Source organism: Ailuropoda melanoleuca, chromosome 3 (assembly GCF_002007445.2).
Source record: "Ailuropoda melanoleuca isolate Jingjing chromosome 3, ASM200744v2, whole genome shotgun sequence".
Taxonomy (NCBI): Eukaryota; Metazoa; Chordata; class Mammalia; order Carnivora; family Ursidae; genus Ailuropoda; species Ailuropoda melanoleuca.
Window position 1 is genome coordinate 9,912,063 of NC_048220.1, and position 23,658 is coordinate 9,935,720.

General features: G+C 43.1%; 1 long non-coding RNA gene across 1 annotated transcript; it reads right to left on the reverse strand.

The window, feature by feature from the left end:
- Positions 1 to 261: 261 nt before the first annotated feature.
- On the reverse strand, positions 262 to 16,164 carry LOC117801452. The gene is made up of 4 exons (XR_004623978.1): positions 14,433 to 16,164; positions 12,727 to 12,855; positions 5,415 to 5,576; positions 262 to 4,303 (listed from the first exon to the last, which is right to left on the reverse strand). It is a non-coding gene; the product is annotated as an uncharacterized LOC117801452 (long non-coding RNA).
- Between the last annotated feature and the right edge of the window lie 7,494 nt (positions 16,165 to 23,658).

Below are 23,658 nucleotides of genomic sequence, written 5' to 3' on the forward strand. Positions count from 1 at the left end.
GAAGAATTAAGACAAATGAAAAAACCTATTCTTCCCTTGTGACTCGGATTCATTCGGTGCAGAGTTTTTGACTATCCTCAGTGAGGAGAGCTTGCTAAGTCACTAGAGGGCAAACAACCCAAGGAGGGGGAAGAGGGAACAGAAAAGAACAAGAGCTGCAGGATTTTTTTATTTCATTTTAAAGATTTTATTGATTTTTTTCATGAAAGACACAGAGAGAGAGAGAGGCAGAGGCAGAGGGAGCAGCAGGCTCCCCGCTGAGCAGGGAGCCCTATGAAGGACTCGATCCCAGGACCCTGGGATTGTGACCCAAGCCAAAGGCAGACGCCTAAACGACTGAGCCACCCAGACGCCCCAGCCTGTAGGATGTTTAAACTGCCATCCAGGCTCTGCCATTTCATAAAGAAAGTTTTCCTCCCAAATATTCATCAAGTGGAGGACTAGTTGACTATATTAACGTACATCCACTCAGTGGAATCTGTGGCAAAAAGGAATAGAAAAGATTAATATATACGTCTTCAAGACATCTCCAGGATATACTGTTAGTAGACAAAAGCAAAGTGAAAACCTGTGCATAGTATACCTCATTTATGTGACAAGAAGGGGTGGGAAACAAATCTATGTAATACATATTTCCTTGTAATTTAAACAATAAAGAATGGAAAAAAAATAATAAAATTGGTTATAGGGTGTGGGGAGGAAAGAAGTTCCCCTGTCCAATGAGATCAGAACCAGAAGCTTGAGCTGGAATTCATAGGCTCTGGAAAACTCTGACCAACTCACATTTCAACCCCACTCCTGAATATGGCCCCATAACAGCTCTGGGACAGCTCAGATGCCGGGACAGGGGTTGTGGGAGCCTCTAACTATGACAGCTGCCCTGCCTCCAGGCTGACCCATCTGCTTGAGCTGGTGACCCTCTTTCTTCCTTATTAGGTGGAGGACGAACCCATTTCAGCCTAGACTATGTAAGTAACTGCTATCAACCACAGCCACTTCACACACAGATGAAGGGTGGTCCATCCTTGGCTGTCAGATCTAGAAGAAACGGCTCCGTAGCTGTAGCATTACCCAAACCCATGGCTTTCACAATGATAAATACAGGCACAACTAACTTTTATCAAGCATATATTATGTCCAGGTCACTCAGCTAAGAGTTTCAAATACCTCCTTGACTGTTCACAATAACCCTAGCAAGTACCTGCTAATACCACTCCTACATCACTGAGGAGGAAAGATGAGTCCTCAAACCACGTGGTATGTCCACCAGTGAATGACAGTCGCATTTCAAACCCAGGCATCTCAAAACCATGTTCTTCACCACAGGTCAGGCTGTCTTGCAGGCTGAGATTCTGTAACCCTCTGCTCAGACAAAGGATGACTGATCCAGAAAAAACATCACTGAATCAGGTGCAATCAGAGGACCAATACACTTGGTCTGTGCTTTCCAGGCCAAGGTACTGTCAAGATAAGATATCCGTACAAACTGGGATAAGTAAATAACAGCACAAGACATGAAACCACTGAACTGTCCATTAGAACCTCAACATCCCAGAAAAAGACCAGAGGTTTACCAAAATCCTCGAATTTATAAATTCTGTTTTCAGCATGCAATTTTCCTCATAAATTATGATTACGTAGGGCATCATACACAGAGTTGCTTCGTACCTGATCAGAGTACAGACAGAGCAGCAGATGGGGCCTGCTCAATCACCAGGTGACTCACTCTGCCCACAGCTTCATAAAGATTACAGTTCATCCCTGAGCAGAGCTATCAAGCCCCAGTGGACCCTGGGACAACCCCAGATTTTCAATAGTTAGACCTGTGACGGATAATCCAGGAACTCCCAAGGTGTAGGGAGTATGTTTAAGGCCAAAACAAGAGAGGCAAATCATCAATGATAGTATTAGCGGGTCCCCTTCTCAATGACTCGCCCACTCTGTCACCTGCCTGCAGCTCTCTGATAGTCACACCTACCTCTAAGGCTGAAAAACAACCCCAGAGATTCTGCCTTCCTTTCAGCATCCAGGACTCCTTACCAAAGGGGCTTTAGGCTTCATCAAACCACACACAGAGCATTTTACACCTTTCCCCAACACTGGGCAGAGGGAGATCAGTTACTGTTAATTACAGATGCTTTCTGTCATGATGGGCCAGATTTTCAAAAGAGTCTCAACTGCATAGCTCTATTACAGATGCTCTCTGTCATGATGGGCCAGATTTTCAAAAGAGTCTCAACTGCATAGCTCCCAAATGCCGTGCACAAACCTGGTAATGGTCCATGCAAATTGAATACTTAGTGGGTCTGTGTGCATTCCGTTCCAGGGACTGCCTTTGAAAATTTAGCCCCATAACTCCAAAGCGTTTGTAGCCTCGTAATCTGTCATCATTAGCAACAATGCTTGACTTGGTGCTCAACATTCTTATTAACCATGCAATTATGAATGCAGACAATGTTTAATCACTTTTACAAAAATACAGCTGTGTTGTTGGGGAGCTGTCATTTACTGCTCATTAATGATTGATTTTTTTAACCGTCTAGATTGTTTTCATGAGAACAGCAGATTAACTATAAAGAATTCATTATTGGTCATTAAGGGATATTAAAATGGAAAACCTTTACAAGATGTGTCCTGTCTTGCTGTATGTGGATGCCTGAGACTCTCCTGCCAATGTAGGGGAGGAAACAAATACCATTCTTTCAGAGCTCTGGCAAGGAGATCCGGCTGAGAAGAGGTGGAGTGGAGAGAGAAATTAAGAAAAAACATCTCTTTCTGCTGTAATAAAACATTGATTACATTTTACGACGGCAATAATTTACCCCAAATAATTATTTCAGTTATTGTCCAGCTTGTTCAAAGGCTGGCTGAGCTGTGGGTACCAATCGATTCACGGCAGATTGCTAATAATGGGCTATTCTGAAAACTTAGAGCTGTTTCTCCATCCCATACAGCGGAAGGCACTAATTCCTTTCCCACATTGCACATTTAATTAAAGATGAGTCAGGGCATTATTTTACGGCCAAACTTCCCTTCTACCTTGGATACAGAGAGCTGAGTTCTGCTCCATCAAAGGTCTCCTGGACATACTGTGATGAAATGTACTTTACCATGGCCTACCCACAAAGACAGTAAGTTCCAAAACCTGAGAAAACACTGGAAAGAGCAGACGGCTCAATGTCACGCCCTCCCTGGATTTCCAGTTCTGATGCTCACTGTGCCCACACTTGGGGCTCTCTAGCTCCTTACTTGCTATGCAGCTGCCAGGATCTTGGAAGACCTGACCTGAGGGAGAAGGCTTTTTAATCAATCACAACACCTCTTGCTCCTGTCCTCATTCGCCCTTACTCGAGGTCTTCTCTGAAACTGCTGCCTTCTTTCTTTTCAATAATATTGTGGATTGGTTTTTTTCCCGACGACACGTATAATACATGTTTGTTTTAGAAAATACAGAAAAGCATGGGGAAAAAATGTAAAGCTCTCTCTAGTCCCACACCCAGAAATAACCACCGCTGACATTGTATATTTGCTTCCGCTATTTCTCCTAGGAGCATTCTTTAGAGTTGCATGACCCTGGGTGAGTTACTTATCCTCTCTGTATCCAGCTTCCTTATCTGCGAAATAGGGAAATAACAGCACCTACTTCAAAATGTGCTTGTGAGAATTAAATGAGTTAATGTTTGGAAAACACTTTGAAGAATGTTCAATACAGAGTAAGAGCTAGGTACAGCTTAACTATCATAATTCCATAAGCTGTTGCGAGAGAAATATTACTATAAAGGAAAGAAACACATCATCATTAACTAGTGTAATTTTTTTTTCAAGTTTAAATTCCCAGCTGAGGCTGCTGACCCAGGGAAGCACACTTTGAGAACCACTGCTTTAAGTTAATGAGAAAAAAATTACCCAAAGTGAGAGAACACTAATGAAGGATGGAAGTGTATCTGGTCTAGGGAGCTTCCCTTGGGGGTGGTTTTGGAGGGATTCGAGAAGGGTGTTGTGCTACAAGACACCATGTGGTGAGTGGAAATGATGGCTTCCATTAGGTACAGAGGTTTGACGGAATGCTGCCCTATCACTTGGCCAGTTGACTTTGATCACTTGGCCAGTCATTGCTAGGCAGTATATCTTCTACTTACATACCCACATTGTCTTCCCAGGATAATCCAGCATCATGCTTGGAAGAAATCACCAGAAATTGGAAACTCACACCTGGAAAAGCAGCTTTGCAAATATCCTGTGCCTGGGGAAGTTTCCAGGACAACTGAGACCATCTGGGAATCTCCTTGACTTTGCCGTCACCCTGAAGTGCGCGGGGAATGGAGAAAAACAAAATCAACATGAATATTCGTGATTTAACAGAGCATCATACTGTTACTATTACTTTATATTCAACTTCCTTACATAATATGAGCATGTTCCCATTTTCTTGACAATTTTTGAAATTTGTATCATAACATCCCATTGTATGGATATGCCATAATTGTTAGCCAACCATTTTGTTGGGTGTTTTTACCTCTTTAAGCTTCTCTCTTATAAATAACTCTGTTTATTTTTTATTCATGCTTTATCTTTTATTCCCTTCGTGAACATTATCAAAAATTCTCTAATTTGGAAGTCTGTGCCTTCAGGCTTAGAACCACAGCTCCAGAGTTTGCAAATTATATTAGAAACTCTAGAGTCATTACCATTGGTTTTCTAATGCCTCTCATCCAACAAAAGTAAAAAGCATCAGACTTCCTTTGTTGAAAAAGCCATAAGATCGCCTATCCCATGATGCGTTAAACCATTTGTCTCAAAGGTGTCATGGTATCAAAAAGACAAAATAATTTGTCTTTTTCCACAGTAAATTTTGGTTATGAAGATAATGATGTGCTGCAGACTGCAGACTGATTATTCTGGTGCCTGATACACAAAAGGATAAGCCAATATTTTGAATCAATAAATGAATGGTTGTCAACATATCTACTTATTAATATGAGAAGTCACTCTTAATATGGGTGAAATCTCATCGTAATAGAAGAGAAGCAACAAAAAAATTCATCTCTTTTGGTAACATGCACATTGCTGGGATTTATTTGGTTTTCATATTTTTACTGTTGTCGGGTTAAACATGGACTAATAATGTACAGTTAGTCCCTTAAGGAGAAGACAGAACATCTGAAAATAAGCACACTTAGCCAGCACATTAAGGCCATTGACAATAAAACTGTCAGCTCCAACTCCTTCTCCAGGATGGTACATGGACTGTTAAATCATGGGTGATTTCTAACAAAAGAATCCCCTCTCATTAAACAATGCTACGAAGGGGGCCATCACTTTTCATTGGTGGGTTTGCAAACCTGGCTGCGTGCTTGGGAAGCTTTAAAAAGGGGGATCTTGCTAGAGTTACCTGGGGAGCTTTCAAAACTTACCATGCCGAGGTCTCATCCCAGAATAGAGTCACCAAAAATGGGACCCAGGCATTGGGACTTCATACAAGGTCTTCCACTGATTCTGATGTACCACCACAGTTGAGAAGCACTGCTTCAGAAGACGTGGACAACCATTATAACACGACTTCAGGCACCCTATGACTTCAAAAGGACAATTACCTCAGAAAGACCTCCAGCTAGCCCTGTGCTATGTTGACAAATTCACTAAGGCATTGATTAGCTCTGTCAGCACTAGACGTAGCACGTCTCTCCAGAGGCCATAAATAAATCTGGTCAAGTTGCAAACCTGTTGAATAATATGGGAAAGAGTAATGAAATGCCACACTGGAATAAATGATGGGCAATCCTGGCACCAACACATCACTGGGATATACTGGAAATATGGTACCTGTTATTTTGGATTTCCAACATCCTTTTTACAGTAACTGCTAAAATGGAAACAGATGCACTTGCATTCAAATTGATAGCATCCTTAAAGTGTCAAGAAAATCCCTTCCTGGCTCATTTGGATCCATTATCTCTGAGGATTTCTGTGATATAAATTGTACCTCATCCCCTGAAAGCCACCATCTCTGAAGCTTACTAACTCCTTCCACTGAGAGTCAAGCAAACTGGCAGTCACAGCAACCTACACAAATTTCATAAATGAATAATGAAGGGATGGAATTTTGATCTTAGAGTGACTGACATGTTATCTAAATTACCTTATTACTATGTGTATATATATGCCTGCCTTGCATTGTTATTGGCTAAATATCAATATATATGGCCAATAACAATGCAAAGCAAGCAGTGAACAGAAAGAAATCCTGCTATGCCAGGCTAGATTCTTGTACAGGATCTTTCGATTAAATAGATACTTGACTCTAAACAAGTCCTCAGTCTGTTTTGGTCTCATTTTTCTCAGTAAGCCATAAATAAGAGTAGGTAATTTCTATGGTGCCTCCAAATTTCAAAAAAAAAACAAAAAACAAAAAACTTCTGTGACAGTTCATCACTTTCCTAAAAATGATCTTTTCTGAAGTATGGTTAACTGGTAGATTTAGAAATCCAAGGATGCACAGCCATGAATCCAATGACCACAACTGCAGTTGTTCCTTGGGAATGATGCAATGATGTAAATGCAGGGACCATGAGCAGGACCTAAGCCACAGAATTGTGATTTTGCAGATTATTCCAGAACACAGACATTATAATGTGAGCTCCAGCCCTCTGGAGAACGTTTTTCTTCAAAAATCCCTCTGTTTATACTTATTCAGGAACTGACCAACATGGAAATTTCATTCAGGACCACTTCAGACCATAAATTAGGTCCTTCTGGAAACTTTATTAATGTTTCAAAGCATGAATACTAGAAAAGTCTATTGACTAATTAAATGGCAGAAGATATATTACATCAAATCTACTCATGCAGATTTCCAGGGTGACCAAGACCCACTTTCAAAAATAATCAATGGATAAAGGAGAGAAGGCATTTCCTCCTCGAAAATTAGGCTTCCATCTCTTTACGGGGCTGAAGCTGGGCACTGTCATATGAATACAGATCCTTCGTGGTCTGCCCAGAAAGAGTGACTCCTAAGGTCTTAAGGCCTTATAATGTTTTAAAGAAAGATGCACCCAAAGCTTGGAAGGAAATAATCCAGCTCTGTCTTCAAAGCCTTCAAACAACAGAGTCCATAATGGGAACAATGATAGACTTTTAGTGATAGAAACATTAGCAGACTCTGCAACAATACTATAAATCATTTCTAAATAACAATATTGATAAGATGAGCCTTTTAAAATCACCCAGGACACCTCTTTAACAGCTAATTAAAACTAGGTAGTAGAGGCAGCTCTTTTATCATTCACAACATTGTAGCTCTGATCATCCCACAGTGAATGATTTTACTTCAGTAATAACCCTGATCCAACATTCAGTTAGCAATTACCACAACAGACTGTATCTACTGGTAACAACTGGTTCGGAAGATATTGCCCTGCATGCATTAATTTCATCAGGCTAATAAAGTTCCCCGTTATAAAATGCAAAAACATATTAACCTGTCTAATGCAATAGAAGACACATATATATCTTTCTTGCAAAATGATGATACACCAGCATTTCATTTCTATTTCAAAACTTAAGTGGGTAAATTATATTAGACGAACAGAAAGTAACAAGCTATAATCTGCAGTGAACACAATAACATGACTAAGTGCCAACAAATTTTCCTGTGAGTGACTGCACTTACTGTAATTTATACACATTCTATTACCTGGGTGTTTGCATAACAATGCAAAACTGCTCATTTCCCAACACAGAACACTGTCATACAAGAAGCATATGCATCTTGTCTTTTCCACAGAATTCCGGGAGGCCACCGATGACTCCAGTTAACTCCCCTGGAATACCTAGCAAGCATGGATGGATGGAGACATTTAATAAAGATGTAGATGTGACTAATGATGACAAGCCCCAGGGGACGATCCCTGGCATAGAGCAAGCAGTCCATAAAGATGTGTTGAATGAAGAGGAGGAACTCTATTGGCTTGCTCAAGAGCAATCAATAGATACCTGTTTCCCTTCCACCCTCCCCCTTTCCCCCTAAGGTTGCCCAAATACCATCTCCATTCCTACGTGAGAAATCCAAAGCAGGGATGCCTCAGTTTCCCCTTACTAGTACCCATAATCCCACTTTCAAGAACTTCCTTTCCTAATATTTACGATGTGACATGTTAACATGGCCTGAAGACCACTCAGCCTTTGACCTGCTCTATTTCTTCCTCTCCAACCCTAGCCTCCCCATGGGTTTGTTCTTCTTTCAGAATTTTAAATGTGAAAGACGTTACAAGTGTTAAAACCCCAGGGGGGAAAAATGAATCATGTCATTAAAACCAATATATGTGACATTTTGTTCTCCTGACTCCAAGGACTCCTCATCCACAATGGTCAACTCTTTATTAAAGCCATGGCTTGACTTCCTACAGGAAATGGTTTTGCCTCTGCTGTTGCCAAACTTGGGAAGCCCAATCATCATATTGGAGTGAGAAAAAAAAAAAAAGAAAAAAGAAAAAAGTGTATGTGACTCCATTAAGCCTGAAACAAAGTAAATACATCACCGCCTTCCCCAGTTGAAGCGGAGTGTTCACACACCCCACCAACGGGGCAGCCAAACTCATCTGCACACAAAGGGCCTGGGCCCTGCCTTCTCCGAGCTGAGCTACGGCTTGTTCCCGGTCAACAACGGGAGGTGGTTTATCCACACGGTCAGTCCAGGCAGGAGTGCTCAGCTCTCTCTGGAGAAATGCAGCATTCCCACACACAACACAGCACTGGCTGGAGGCCTCGTGAACAGGCGGAGGAACGTGGACGATTTATAGACTGAAAACGTGCACGCAGACAGCAGCCCTGAGTTCGCTCAGGAAACACGTGTGCTGTGACCCCCAGAGCATGGCAGAAACTCTACAGGGGACCCGGTGTGGTGCCGCAAAGCTGGGGAGCAGCACTCTGGAGCTGTTCGTGGTCTTACAAAGACGGTGCAAACACAGGCACTTTGAAGACCGCGAGGTCAGGGCAGAAGGACGCCAGTGGGAAAGCTGACCCCCTGCAGAATCCTTTCTAGGTGCCGAACTGTACCCTACATAAGCCAGAGGTGGGCTTCCCCTTCAGCCCCAAGAGGCAGCTGTGCCCGGGAGACAGAACCTTCCGGAGAGATCTGTGGCTCTGAAGAGGAGCACACTAATCTGATGACTGCTTTCTTGTTCAGTCCAAAATGCTAGCTAGCTAAGACCCCTCTTTAAAATCTACAGTGATCCTGTTATAAAACATGCATCCAGCCAAAACGTTACCATTTTATTAAATTGTATCTTCTCTATTAGAATTGCACGGTCACCTTCACAAAGCAACAAGTAGGCTAAAAGGCAGAAGAAAAGGTGAAGTGGAGAAGCTCAGCAGACAATGCACCAACTGTACTTTGCAATGCAGGACAAAAGACTTTATTGACTCGGCCCCACACACACTTAGCCTGCGTACTGGGCTTTCAGAGTACTTTCAGAGTACTTTCATTCTGGAATCCATTTTCAGGGTTTATGGCCTCCAAGGTTTTATGGTGTTCCCCAAAAGCTTTCTTTGCCTATTAATACACATTATGGTTCCTCTTCTCTGAACGGTGGTTCTTGTGAAAGCCAAGCAATGTTTACGTAATACACATGCAGCTTGAATGGGAACTTTCCAGCAGATTTGGGTAAGACTCTGGTCCTGTGTTTTTAGAATGCGTGTGTGTGTGTGAGAGAGAGAGAGAGACGGGGAAAGAGAGAGAGAGAGATGATTCACGAGCAGATTTAACAGTTCTACCCATCCACTCCACTTAGTCTGAAGAAAGACAGGAAAGAAAAACATAAATAACTCAAACTGTAATTTTCATTTCAAATAGCGTCATCTATTGCTTGCTTTGTGATTTCTGAATAGACTAGTGGTCTGAAATTATAGCCCATTAACTTGCCTGGATTTCATCTTACAGCTATTAAAAAAAAAAAAAAAAAAAAAAAAAAAACCAAAACTCGGGCCAACAGTCTATAATTAAAAGGGCCAGCCATTTTCTTTCCCACTATTTCTCAAGCCTATTTCTCCAAGTCACGCTCCAACAACTCACCTACCAACATCACAAAGGAATTCTGAGACCCCAAGTATGCAAAGGCTGTCACTCTGACTTGACTGTTCAGAGAATGTTTGTCAATTAGTGTTACCTCTGGGTCTCAGGGAGGAAGAGTGATCACATTCCACAGATTCTCCTGGTCCTTCCCAGAAGAGCGTGAGAGTTTGTCTCTTAATGGTTTTGTCATTTACATTTGGCCATGTGGGGACTCGTAGGCACAAGGGTTACTATCACATTCCAGAATCTGCCTATTTCCAACATTCCTACCACTACATACTCAGATGGCCACTCTGTAAACGACATTAACTCTAAGCAGTAACCCCTTCTCAGGAGGGCAGGTGGGACTTGAGGTAACCACAAATGCCTTATCAACCAAGAATTGTTTTCACTGCTTGGCTGTGTTTTCTGAGTCATCTCAGTGAGGTTCTCAGAATCATATGCCTCTCAAGGACCATCGAGTGCTATAATAGACATACATATACATATACGTTTACATATTTGTAAAGTCAGAATAACATTTCCTTCCTGTCTCTTCTATATAATGGACCTGGCAATATGTATTTTCTGTGGAAGCCTTTTCTTAACAATAACAGGAGGGGGGCAGTACTAATCATGGCAAATATTCTTCAAGTTCTTATAACGAAGCAGGCACTTTACAAAGAATTCTTCCATATGTGCAATCTCATTTAATCTTTTTTTAAAGATTTTATTTATTAATTTGTCAGAGACAGAGAGAGCACAAGCAGAGGGAGCAGGAGGCAGGGGGAGAAGCCGGCTCCCTGCCCAGCAAGGAGCCCAATGTGGCACTCCAACCCAGGACCCCAGGATCATGACCTGAGCCGAAGGCAGCCACTCAACCAACTGAACCACCCAGGTGCCCTCATTTAATCTTTAAAACATCTCCATACAGTAGTTACTATTATTATTACCACCATATCACAGAAGAGTAAACGGGGGCCTATGCCCATGTCATAGAGGGAGTCAGAGATTCAAACTCATATCCTTCTGCTTCTAGCACCCAGGCTCTTACCTGCTATGGGCCAGGGCAGAGGAGGAGAACTCCTGGCGTTAGCTTTGACTCCAAAGAAAACAATCATAACATAAATACGTATATCATAAGTACGTATCTGCATAGCACAATTACGTACATACAGCGTAAGTATGCTATGTATTCAGACTGCATAAATATTTTTAACCCCAAAGTTTTTTCACCTCTCTAGTAGAATATACACGTAATTTGTGAATTAAAACTTCATGGGGCACACCACTATTGGCAAATCACACAATACTCAACACTTACATCAACTCAGCCTGCCTCCTATGATCAAGACGGAAGCTGTTTATGCATTCTTACTTCAGCAATTAAAGACAAGTGTGTTTTCTAAAGTGAAGGTTGTTTTGACTTTGATGCATATATTGCACACTGTCTGACCACAAAGGCCAGAGCTGGAGATGAATAACAGAATACTTTGTCCTTCACTGCCGGCGTGATGGCTGGACCTCCCTGGCTGTAAATTTCCCAATATTTGATGGCCCCGGTGTCAGCAGCAAAATGATGCATAATCAACACATCAATACATTATGGGCCATGTCTTGATTTGGTGCCGAGTCAGGGAAGGAAACAGTCTACTTTTCAATGGGTTTTCTGAAATAATACACAGGCAATGTGTGGGGGAGAGATCGGAAGAGGAGAATTGAAGCTTGCTTTTCATCCCCCCCGTCTCCGAACCTCCCTTTGAAATCGAGAGTCTGGAGGGACGCGAACCCCGATACCACCATAGTTGGGTTGGTATTGGGACGAGCAGGGTACACAGGCTTTCATCTGGCCAGGAAAAAGGAAACAGCTTATTTGGAACAGGAGGGAAAAAAGGTATTTGATGAAAGCCAGAGAAACAAGCCGCCTCAATCCTGTGACGAAGAAGAGACAAAGGGAGTGGGTTTGTGAAATAATGCGCGGAGCTAAAAATAATGTTTCCATGAAGGTTTTAATTGTTTCGTTTTATCCAGAATAATTCTTGCAAAGTCTAAAATGTGGCTTTAGAGCTAAAAGGGAAAAACGCTCTTTGAAGGCCCGCCTCTGTGAAAGAGTAGTACAGTGACACCGAGGAAAATGGAAGCTATGGAAAGAGAATGATGTGCAGGGGTTCACACACAGCTGCACTTGGGACGGCTGTCCCCTGCCTGCATCCACAGCACAGGTTTCTGAGGCTAGCAGGGACCTCAGAAGTCGTCGCCCAGTCCAACCCTGATGTTTCATAGATGACAGGCTTCAAATTGTTCAGTGACTTGCCCAAGGTCATGCCTGGAGTTGTATCCTTTTTACTGTCTGAATAACAAATGGCCAATGGACGAGAACAAATGATATCATGTAGCAATTTACCCAAAGACTTCCCATAAAGAAAATGATGATTCCTAAATACACACATCACATCTCCTAAAGCAAGAATTACTGTTGTTTAACTCAGACATTCTGCCAGGTAGTCTTGCTTCACCCGGTGTCAGTTCTGGGTTGCCCACTCAGGTGTTCCTTCCAGAGAGGATAGTGAAAAAAGTCCAGGAATTTTTCTCGGGGAGCAGAAACAAAGCCAAACCTTTGGCCTTTGACCTCTTTCATTTCGATCTCATGTCAAGCCTACAAGTTCAGAAGCACTTACATGTTGGTCAACTGTATCCTTAATGGCCAACCCCAATGAATAGAGCGTGCAGCAGAGAAACGGCATATTTCCCAGCTTCTTCGTGTTCTCATATCTCAGCCCAGGAGCTCAACATGACCATATGCTTTTCTGGAAAAATCAGAAGTGAAAATCCCCGATTTGTTTGCCTTTTCCCCAGTTCATGATCCCAGAACCTGGGCCACGTCTTAAAGTTCCAGATGACATCCCCCCAGGCCTGGAAACTTGTTCCAGTTCACAGGATGGTCTACCCAAGGGCACTCTCTATCTGGAAGGTCCCTTGGAAGATGGGATAGATTCCAAACATGACAGTGGCTATACATGTTCCTTTTAATATCAGACTCTGACTCAGAAAACATTAAGGTGGACACGCAAAATGGTAAAACGACTCTGTCTCACGCCCAAGCTTCCCTGCACCCCCACTTCCATGATCATAACTTGTCCATAAAACAATGAGAGTTCAGGAGAGTAATCTTTCTCCCCAAGGCCAAGCTCACTCTGACCTGGTATCCAGGACCAGTCCACGATTATTGATTATTGTAGGTTGATCTTAATCACTATCTTCACCAGTGTTATATTCACTCACACTTCCAAAACTGAAGCCTGGAGTTACCAGCCAACATTCAAACTTCTCTCCAGCCTGCTTCCCTTCTTAGCTCCTACAGAATCCTACCTGCACTAAAGACTCTCATTTAGGAGTACTGTGGTTCCTGAGACAAATTAAAATGTTTTATTTTTCTCCCATGCTTCTTAATCTTCATTGCATGCAAATAATAGGGTGTGGAAAGAACATAAAAAAAAAAACAAAACCCAGTGATATTCATGAAGAGCAATCCTAGGCACGTGTATGGACACAGAGGAGTCATCTGGTCCTGGCTTCCCTTCACAGGTGGGTGTGTGCACTGTCTCAAGTGGGTGTAAGCAGCAGGCTTGGATCTCTGTTAGCTCCAGCAGCTGGAATATATCTTTCTCCAAAGAGCAGGCTCCTGAATTTCTCAGCTTCAACAACAGGAAGACCCTCAAAGGAGCGGGCCAGAGCCTGCCCCTGATTCTCTGATTCTTGTAGGCATAAGTGATAAAACGAAAAGAAAAAAAAAAGGAAAATACTGTTTTGCCGCTAACATAGTTTGAGTCATCCGTCCTATATGGGGGCCCAACTCGGTGTTCAGCACTGGTCAGACCCTGTGGACACCTAAGAATGAACAAGGCCCAGCCCTGCCCTCACAGAGCTGACAACGCGAAGAGGAGGATTTAGACAAATGCACATACAACTGGATACAAATTCATAAACAGCCAAATTCATAAACAAATGGCAAGGACACAACAAAACGACTTCTCTTTTTCATTTTAGATAAATATCCCGAAAGAACATTATCTCTTTCAAAACACTCTGTAGCGGGGGCCACATGTTCCTATCACATTTGTGTTGCTCACAGGTTTTGAAAGAAAGCTCTCTGTTGTTGTTTTTGAGCAGGTGCATAACAAAGTGGAAAAGTGGGAGCACAGAGGGGAGGAGCACTTGTCCCTAACGCTGTCTAGAATCGCACGTTTGCAGTGATAATAAAAAACAGACTGCCTCTTCGTCGGTTCTACTATTTTTAAATTTTCTATAAACAAATCCCTTCTCACCGCCCACACCTGGGTGAATTCCCTCCATAAGCTGTGCTCCCACCCCGGTCTCTGCTCACCACTGCTTCTGAAGGCCCATTCACTCCAATCGCTCAGTGCTGTCCAATCTCTCCTTCACCGTGGCTACCCTCCGTCAGCTCTAATGAAGAGGGTGGGTATCACTTTGTGATACTACTGTAGGGTGGAGAGTGAATATGGTTTCACAGGGATGCTGTGGTTGTCCTACACTGCCCCAGAAAGCAGTTTCACCCGAGGACGCACTGAAATGTTTTGGGCAAATGCAGCATTACCGGAATCTGCGTACAATTTCCTTAGTCTGAGCAGCTGGTCAACCACCAAGCCCAAAGTCTCAGGGGTGCAAGGCAACAAAAGTTAGGTTCTCACTCACGCTCTATGTTTCACATGGCTTGTCAGAGGGATCCCTGCAGTATCTCATGGGCCTAGGCTGACACAAGCCCATCTCAACCTGTGTTTCCGCTACCATTGGTGGCAGCAAGGATGGAATCTTCCAAAGCTTCCTCCTTTGCTTCTGCTCCCATGTCACTGTCCACAGCAAATCACAGGGAACACCTAATTTCCCAGGGGAAAGAGGTGTATAACGCTGCTGTGTTCCTGGAGAGAGGAAGGTCAGGATATTGGTGGAAGGACGTATGTCCACCATACCTCCCCTGTGTGACCGTTCTTCAACGAGGACAAGACTCATTTGGCCTTATAAACCTTGGAAAGATAGTGTTCAGAAAACCGTCCTCACTATTATCTGCTTACTCTCCCTGTGTTGGATTTCTTTATTTTGCCGAGCTGTGACACAGTGGAAGATGTCATCAAAACACCAGTAACTCACTTGTGGAGTTTAGGGCAGATTTGTGACAGGTGTCAGTATGACTGCCAGGGAATGGAGCATGGCATGAAATCAGAGGGAAGAAAGCCGACATGCCAGGCGAACTCATCTGTGCCAGGCATGGCACTAGACACTGTATTCTTGGGATCTCATTTATGCATCCCAACAACCCTGCAAGGTCCATATCATTATCCTCATTTAACAACGGAAAAAACTGGACACTTAGCTTAAAGTATACCGTACCGACCAATGTCATGGGGAATAGGTGGTAGACTCAATGTTCAAGTTCAGGTCTACCTAATGCCAGAACCCTCAGAGTGAGTGACGGGAAGTTCAACCCATACAAATCCCCTTATTACTTGATCTGTACCCATTTTATAGACTTTCCAATTAGGCCATCCATTTTTAAAATAAGAATGTGCCAAGCTACTTAAAAACAGGAATTTAGCTTCATTCATCTTTGTACAATCTGCAATGACTAGCATATACTTCTGCACATGGTAGGTGCTCAAGAAAATCCTGGTTGTTAAACACCCGTTGAAAGTCAAGGGTATTCCCCAAAGCAATACCCTCTTTCCTTTCTCCTGCCCAGCCCATGAAAGGAGACTGACAAGAAGAAAGGTTTCCTTAGTGAGTCTCAAAAAAGGCAAAGTTGTCAACATTTTCTCTTATCAAGAATGTTCTCTAAGCGAGGAAATAGAGAGCCGCTTCCACAATGCAGACCTGAATGGGAAGATAATGGTCAGCAGGGCTCCAGGAGCTACCCGTGTTCCCACTCCAAACAAGCTCTTAACAAGAACACGACTGCCAGGGAAACAGAGAGAAACTCATTTTGCGAGGAGACAACACACAGCTGCACAGTTCCACATTCCACGTAATCCCAGAGATAAATTCACAAGTTGTCCTAAACGTATCACTCTACTGGGGATTTTTTTTCCTATTTCTAGCCAGTGTCTGCTGTTTGATATATCACAAATAATTCACATCTCTCCCCCCACCCCCCACCTCTCTGTCTCTCTCTCCCTCTTCTCTCTCACACACACACATACACACACAAATACACAAACAACCTCCTATCTTTAGAAGGTTACACATATTCTGAGTCTCCTTTCAAATCCCTACACAGGACACGGGAGGTCACAACGCAGACTGTTTCTTCACAATGGTGCTATGATTTTCTCCTGTGATGAAGGATGGCTCCTGTCACAGCGCCTTCCCAGAATCCTTCCTAAGCCTCTTTTTAAAGCACATGAACTCTGCTTTTAATTGGGCATTTCATTAGAGAAGAATGAGGCATAAAGGAAAACAAAATGGTCTGTAGTCATTTGTTTTGTGGAGATCATTCTAGTCATCAACATCTGAACCCCGCTGAAGTACAGTTTCAATTTCCCTTCTCAACCATGGGTAAAGCAATGTTGACAACACATATTTCTCTCTGTCAAAACATTTCACTTCCTCAGCAATCTGTAGATAGTTTGAGAGTCATATCACCAGCGAGCAGTGCCATAGCGTTCTTCCCATTATTTTAAAATCGTAATGGCACGTGCTTTGTGAGAGGGGCACAATGCAGGCCAGTATCCAAATTGAAAAGAAAAATGCTAACAGAGTCAGTGAGCAGAGAGGGCACTGTAAATAACGGGCCTTGTTACTGAGCCACAGAGAAAGAGGAGGCCGTCTGCATCCCACTTCCTCTGCAAGGCTCAGCCCCATTGCCCTTGGAGTGGAGTCTCCTGGAGGGGTCACTCAGGGAATTCTGGGAGCTCTGTGCTCAGGTGAAGAGGTGGGCTCAGGCTCACAGTTGAGAAATGGATTTCATACCAGTGGACCTAATTAAATTGTTCTTTTTTGGCTGAGGGTGGGGAGAGGAAAAGCCAAGTGATCACTGATTAAAGAATTGTATTCACGTACCAGCGGAAGACTGTCCTGGTGTATGTTCCTGACATAGGAAAGGCAAACAGCAAGGACTGAACTAGAATCTACTGACAAAATTGCTTATGGCTGTCCAAGAAAGATTTTTTTTTAATTAAAGCTTAAGGTTTTTTGGGGTTTTTTTTAAGATGTTATTTATTTGAGAGAAAGAGAGAGAGAGAGAGCATGAGCAGGGGGGAGGAGCAAGGGGAGAGGGAGAAGCGGATTCCCCCACTGAGCAGGGAGCCTGATGTAGGGCTCGATCCCAGGACCCTGGGATCATGACCTGAGCCGAAGGCAGATGCTTAACTGACTGAGCCACCCAGGAGCTTCCCACCCCAAGAAAGATCTTAACTATAGCACAGTCTCCTCAAAAAGGTTCACTTCCGTGCAAAGTATTTAAGAGAGAATGTTCAAGGAAATGGAAGTGTGCTGCCCAGATAATGGCCTTGAGCTATAAGACAGACAGCTCAGCACCTCAAGGCCATGGCACTGGCAAAAAATAAATATCGAAGCAAAGCCAAACGCTTATTGCCAAGGCCAAAGAACATTTATCAGTCACGAGGGCCAGATTCACGGGTATTATTGTGAAAGCCCACGGGAGAAATACCCATCAGAAAAAGGCAAATAGAGTTAATAAAGTGTCCTCCAAGCAATGCACAAGGTTACCAATGGGCGGCCACATCGGTCCCCGGGTACTCAAGGGAGAAGGCCGTTTACCAATTACTGCCGATCGGCTGGTTTAGTCAAGCTGCTCAGATCTCCCACCATTCACCTCCAGCCTACCTTGCAATATACTTCGCAGGGTTTTGCTAAACTTATTTTCATCCATTTATAAAAGGCCAACGAGGCTGTGTGTTGACTTGACAGCAGCAAGTGCTTTTGCTATAATCCCTGATAATATTAGTCTGGCTGGGTTTCGCGGGAAGTGTGCCGTTTGTCTTTCTTATAAAATCCCTTGATTTGTCAAGTTGGTACCAGCTGTTATCACTTTAATAGAGATCACTGTATAATTTCAAAATATCTTACTCCCTCTAAAATTATCCTGATGCTCAAAACTGTCTGGAGCTCTGAAATGTGCTTCTTGCTTCTGTCTCTTATCTGGATGGGTTAATTAACTTCACCATCGTGCTGGCAGGCTGCGTTTCAGGCCAGGCATCCAGCTCTACCACAGCAGCTGCCTTCCACCATGTTCCTACAGACACAAACAGGTATGGCCAGGGGGATAACGTTGTGGTGTTTAGGGGTTTGTTTGTTTTTGTTGTTTGTTTGTTTTTCCTCTCATGAACAGGAACGACTGGCTGGTAACTGGTACAGTAGAAAGTGGCAGCTACTCAGAGTTCACTCAGGCCATTTGACGGCAAAGGGATGATCATTTACAGGGGGGACACTAAAAAGGGAAATGACAACAGTTCTATTAAAAATATTTCCTAGAAGCCTGGGTGGTTCAGTTGGTTATGCGTCTGACTCTTGATTTCGGCTCAGGTCATGATCGGGCTCTACGCTGAGTGTGCAGCCTGCTTAAGATTCTCTCTCTCCTTTTTCCTCTGCCCCTCCCTGCTTATGTTCTCTCTCTCTTTCTCTCTCTCTCAAAAAAAAAAAAAGAAAGAAAGAAAGAAAGAAAGAAAGAAAGAAAGAAAGAAAGAAAAAGAAAAAAGAAAATTCGTAGGAGAAGGTATAAAGAACCTCTTTCCTCACAGTTCCCAAAATGTACATATCTGCCTCTGTGACAACCCTAAGAAATCTTTGAATCCTTAATTCCTAATATGCAAGTCATCCTGGTGGATATCCACCTTTAATATTGTCCAAGTTATCCAGTCAGAGCTACTTGGCCCTGAGATAGTACAAAGGTCACAGTGATTATGGCCACCACTTTCACCTCCTTTACTTCCCAGAGCAAGTGATCCAAGTTCTAGGTCGACAAAGTCAGCCTCGCATTAAAAAGAGCTAAATTCTCCAGAAAGAGTCCCACCTACACCAGTGGAATGGTCCAGATGTTCCAGACAGGCAGATGTGACTGTCACAGGGAAATAAATAACGAGGGATTTTTACCTGTGCAAAGTCACTGGGTGCATCTCTAAGGGGTTGAGGTCCCTCTCTTTTCTGTGTGTTCTAGGCCTCTGTCTAGAACAAAGCAAACTGTCTCTAGAATGAGTGCTCTATTATCCTCTCGTTTATTTTGACTCTATATAAAATGGTTAAATAAAACTGTCAGAGAAAAAGTACAAGCAGCAGTGACAACAGATGGAGAAAGGGATGGGTCCAGGAGAACAGTAAATAGGTCTGGAGTTTGAAAGTACAAATGGCTTATTGTAAAGGTTCAAATTACTTGTTCTCAAATGAGGACCTGTGCATATTCCAATGAACTTACTAAAAATCAAATTTTTGTTTTAGAGACATAAAATGGCAGATATATAAATAGGCTTGTGTTAGGGCATACTGGGATCCCAGTTTAAGGATCACAGGCTGACCGTTATGGAGTATTTCAAACTCATCTCAGCCTGACTCACTCTTCCTCTTTCAGCTTACTTGGGTAACATCCAATGACATCTGTGTTTGTTTTCCTCTTGGAATATTTTATAGTCAGCTCCCAGTGATTGGGCAATAGCTAGCATTTCTCCACCATATTGATTCACCAAGTTGATAACCATTGGCTGTTGAGTTCAAGAATGCGGAGGATACCTGTCATTAGAGCAGTATTCCTAATGCCTGGACATCCATATACCAGTGCATATTAGGGACCAACAGATCAACAGATGACTAAGAACAAATATTTTCCAAATGGGGGCAATAAATCACTAATCAGTCCTGCTTTTTCTCCCTACGCAACAGGGAGAACTGCCCCACTAACTGGGAGGGACCTGGGTCAAGCACCCTACGCATCAAAGGCATACTTCACAGGGTAGTGACTAACAGACCCAGTAAGATCCTCGCTCCTAGAATGTCTGAATGTGAGACACCAAGAAGGAAGGGTATAAGAGACCCACAGACAAGAAGCCAAAGCAATGAGACAACGGAAGCTACCAGTAAAGAGAGGCCATGGGGTAGGAGGTATTAGGAGAGAGAGACGGTGGTCAACAGCCTCAGAAGGAGAGTCACAGTGAACACAACAGAGGAGCAGAGACACACTCCGGCAAAGAGAGTGGACTCGTGTTTTTGTTGTACCCGGACACTGTCCTGTTTCTCTTTGAGGTCTTCTTGTGGGACTACTGAGGTGGTTGTCCCTTCTACATATTCCTTAGATCCTAACGGCCTCAGGGACGTACCCCCTTCAGTGTAGTAACAACGTAACCGTTGCTTACATATTCGGGAACTGTTTGGGGATGACTTCAAAACCTGAACAAGATTCTCCTGAATGTCCATAAAATTAGGAAATCGTTCATCTCTGCGAAAAAAGGTTTTTGAAAACTGGAAAAGAGTGAAAGAGTAATTCAGAGTCAAATCTTTTAAAGACGGTAGAGGATCTAACTGGAGAATCTTTAAAAAAAAAAATCAGGTATGATCCTAAAAACATGATTCTGCGAAGGACCACATAGTAAATATTTTAGGCTTAGGGCCATATGGTCTCTGTCAAAACCGCTCACCTCTGCCATTGTAGCATGAAAGTGGCCACAGACAGTATGTAAATGAATAAACATCACTGTGTTCCAACCAAACATTATTTACGAATAGCAGGATGTGAATTTCATGTAATTTTCATGTGTCACAATATATTATCTTTCTTTTGATTTTTTTTTGTAACCATTTAAAAATGTAAAAACCATTCTTCGCTCTGGAGCCATACCAAGCAGGCAGTTAGGCTGGATTTGACGCAGGCCATATTTTGCTGACCGTGTTCTAAAGAAAGGAAAGTGTCAATGCACGTACCTGCGTGTGTGTATGTATGTGTGTGTGCACGCACACATGCAAATGTGTTAAACTGGCTCTGAAGACAATTCCAAAGGGTTCCTAGACCTTTAGCAGGAGTGATCTCATTGAAAAAAGTGATTGTTTCCCAAGGTGATTATAGTGAGGGGCAAAATTATCACAATACATAAGTTCCTTGGGGCTTATGCATTTTAGAGACTACGCCTTATGCATTTTAGTTTCCTTCACTTGCCTTACAAATAGTCCACATTCAATTTATTTTTTGTCAATTGAATGTGTTTTAATGAGTTTGTTAAAAGCCATCTCATTACAAGATAGCCATCCCTTGAATACTAACTAACAATTCAAAGATTCTTGAGCAATTATAGATCAATATACCTGTAACAGGGTATTAAAATATTATCCATCATTAACATTTGGTTTATTCGTAATTCCAATCTGGAAAGCTGTAACCTATCTTTAAAAATGTCTTTTAAAAATAACTGAAAAACTAAAGCCACTCTTTTCTATACCTGGTTACCATGTTATCAAAATTCTATTTGGCCAAAAAAATAGACTATTCAAACTTCAAGCCTCCAGTCATATTAGGTTAGCCCGAGACTTATGACGGAGTCAAGAGTTAAGTTGGCTTTTGACTCAATAACACTCTTCCTAGAGATTTTTAGTGTGACCCTCACTTAAAATCAGAACTGCAGATAGCAATACAAGCTATACACAGAATCTCAGTGTTTCAGACTGATAGGTCCAACACTTGTAACACAAAAAAAGAGGAAAGTTCTATGTGTGCATTGTATTTTAAATTTCAAGAGTCTTTACCATTATCCTCAATTTGGGCAGAGCACATCTTAGAACATTTTCTATAAACATTTTTGGGAAAAAAGCCGAACTCATCAAACTGTTTTAAACACCTCACACGTTTTCCCTTCTTCCTCTGTCTCTCCCACCTCTAACCTTCCTACCCCCCATAAACACACACATGAATGCATATACACAATACACATTTTCTCCCTCGGATGGCCAACCTGTTAGGATGTTTTCTCAAAAAAATGTCTTTCAGATCCAATCTTCCTTCACTAAAGCCCAATTTAGAGAGCCCAGACCCCAGGAATAGCCAAGATTATTCTGACGCCATAAACAGAAACAAGAGCAAAGACCCCAGCAAACAGTCCCTACTGCAGGAGAGGACCCCTCCCAGCTGAGCTCCTCCTCCGAGACACTCCGCCGAGCATGCCCATGGACCCTCCTCAGTGAGTGACACATAGCACGCAGGGCAGTCAAACATGAGGGAGGACCACTCTTAGCTAGTCAACCCAGTGTCCAGTTTCAGACCAAACTGCCAACCAAAAGGAATGCTGTGGTTGGTGTCTCACAAAGCTGTGCAACTACTGTCCCGCCTCCCCCATGTCACTCAGGAACCTCATGCAACACCCTAGCACGTAACATCACGGGTAGACCTGAACAACCACTCAACCAGCTTTGGCACATCAGAGAGGGCGAGGTCACCATTTATGGTGACTGAATCCTGCTGTGCAAGGTGGGTGGCAGCCATGGGCCACGGTGTGGGCCCCTGAACAGGGCAGCCCGCCTGCAGCTCTGCACTCCCAGTCCAGCCTCCATAACAAGAGCTACAGTCAAGTCTTCAAAAGACATCAGACCGTGTCAATCCCCTTGTCTATATTCCCCAGTGGTTTTCCATTATGCACGGGATGAAAATCCAAGTTTGTCAGCAGGGTGAGCTGGACTCTCATCTATGTCGTGGTGGGCTCATCCTTTGGCCTGCAACATTGGGCTCCCCTGCCTTCCTGCTTTGGGTTGGTGTGGCCAGTGGAAGGCATCCATGGGAACTCTGGGACATGGAGGTGAATGCAGAGATGGTTTTCCTCCAGCTCCCTCCCTGCTGGTACACAGTCAGGAGCTGCTCCCTCCCCTTGCCCACCTCCCTTCACCAGCCCTGGCATACTGCACTAATCCTTGCTTTTCCTAAACCGTGCCCACATCAAAACCCTCTCCAAAGAACCCAATTTTTAGTGTGCCTTTGGTTTCCTGCTCTATATGCCCTAAATGATCTGACCTCTGCCTCCTTCTCCAGCTTCACACTATTGAACTCACTCTCACTCACTTCCTCCCAAGCCACTTGGGATTTCTCCCCGGTTCTTAAATGTTCTAAGCCTGTCCCTATCTCTGGACCTTTGTCTTTGCCTCAGCTGTCCCCTCCACCCTACCCCACTCCCAGCCATTTACATGGCTGGCTCCCCCCCTACCTTTCAGGCGGCAAACATTCCCTCCTTACACCTTCCATACCACCCAATCTCTAGAACATAATGATGGCTTTTTTTTAAGCACACAGAACTACCTAAAATGCCCAGAAAGAAAGAAAGAAAGAAAGAAAGAAAGAAAGAAAGAAAGAAAGAAAGAAAAAGAAAATGTCCTTGTTTATTTCTTAGTTTCTGTCTCTTCTTGCTCTCTAGGACAGCAAGGTTCTTCTTGTCTCTTGTTCACCCCTTTAAACTCTGAACCCAGAACCACTCCTAATACATAGAAATGATGATGCACAGTCATTTTCTGTTGAATTAATAAGTAGCATCTAATATGTTCAATCTACCATGGGAGAAGGGGAATCCAAGTACAGAGGGGCCAAGCTGAAAAAAATAATTAAACCCACCCTGGAAACT